This window comes from Octopus bimaculoides, chromosome 16 (genome assembly GCF_001194135.2).
Source record: "Octopus bimaculoides isolate UCB-OBI-ISO-001 chromosome 16, ASM119413v2, whole genome shotgun sequence".
Taxonomy (NCBI): domain Eukaryota; kingdom Metazoa; phylum Mollusca; class Cephalopoda; order Octopoda; family Octopodidae; genus Octopus; species Octopus bimaculoides.
In genome coordinates, this window is record NC_068996.1 from 34,002,928 (window position 1) to 34,004,855 (window position 1,928).

Sequence of the window (1,928 nt, forward strand, 5' to 3'; positions counted from 1 at the left end):
TATCAAGTAAATGAGACGCATCTTTGCCTCCACTGATTCACTTGCAAAGTGTTGAGTAAAATTATTTCGTTGCAGACCTCCTTTGGGTCTTTTTATTATCACTACGACACACATAGTCCCCAGTTGGTAACATTGATTTCAAGGCCTTCCCAGATGAGAGACTGGCATTCCACTTAATGTCTATGTTCCATGCTGGCATGGATTGGAGAGTTATTAATGTAGAAATATGGTATCGTAGCTACTAACAGTTGAGGGTTGCATAGTCTAGACGGCGTTTTTAGATTTCATTATTCTCTTTAACCCGGGCAAAGCCGGGTATTTCTGCTAGTCACTAATAAAACTGTCGGCGTTTTTAACGACACAGATGTGCTAGTATTGGATATTCTTCAATTCTATTATAATTTATTTTGCAAGGGCAAAATTTTAGGAATTTAACAAATGTGCCTTCTAAATTCCGCAATCTATATTCGTTTTGTGTAATTAAAATTGTTCAGCATTATCCAGTTTCATTCACTCAACGACACTTATACAAACAAATAATGTGTAAGTATTTAACAACCCTTACAGCACACTAAAAGTTAAATTATTTGGTGGGACCTTGTCTTTTTTATGTGCTCACTTCCTCTAATTCCTTCAAACCTGGATATTCCATTTGAAGAGAGGAATACATGAGAGGATGAAAGAGAGAGACGAGTAAATCGAGACTACTTTGTGGGTGTGGGGTCAGTCGATTCCAGGTAACAGTAGCTGGCATAATAGCAGTAGAAAAAGAGAAAGGGCAGACAGAACGTAATGTTGCAGAGGTGGGGCGTGGTTATTAGCAACATCAATCAGTCGGGAAGCTTTTTCTCTGAATATGGCTCAGAACGTCTGTGTGTAGCAAATAGCACCTGTAAAGGACAGTGTGATGCGAGATAACGAGAGGTGATGGTGGACAACACACGGTCCTTAGAATATATGTAAGATTGACTGCGACGTGTGCAGGGAAAAACGAGAGACACAACAGCGGAGAATGCTTAAAGGTTTATTGATATATTTACATGTCTGTGAGCATAGGTGTATGCGTATGCGTTGTACGTATATAGCAATGAAGACGAAGATAAGGAAAGAGCCTTTAATGAGAAGTTAGGTTCATGGACACAAGAACGAGAATACCAGTTCCCGATCAACTGTACACGGGTTGTTGCGATGCTGAGCCGGTCACTTGATACAGCAGTCCCCACAGGTTGTAATATTCACCGTTAATCCGTGGAGCTAACTCACAAATGGTGAATTGAAGCGCTGAAACTATGGCGAGTTGTTTGTTGTGCTGTGTACGTAGAGAGATGATGTTGACGACTTTGGTGAGACATGACGGTGGCGACGAAGATAGAGACCGCTGGAAATGACTGTATTGTGTGATCAGTGGATAGACCTAAGAAGGTCTGAACCAACAGACCTCGAGACGAGGAATAGCTGGTTTTATGGAGAGCAGTCGGCTCAAACTGGGGCTGAGAACAGACTGCCTCACGTGATTTATTTGGAGGCTGCGATTGGTTATATCCTGCAATTGAAGCAAATAGCGCTAATACCAATCAGAGTGGTGGACACAACGAGGTCCACATAGCAGCCAAAGGTTAGCTGTTATCTGCTAATTTCGAATGTATGTATATATATAATAAAGGGGAGAGAAATTTTACTGGAATGTACACTACACACCAGCCTCACAAGTCATTTTGTGGGAGACAAAATAGACGATAAAAGGAAGATATTTCTGTAGCGAAGAGGTGAACAAAGTTGCGTAGCCAGGAAAACTTGATGTGTAAACGTGATGAACCTACGTCCAGCTAAGTGGAAATTACGGGAATGCGAAAAATCAAGGTACATAAGAGAATATTGGCTGCTGTGAGAATGAGCAGTGCCACGAATTTACTTGCAAAACAGTGAGT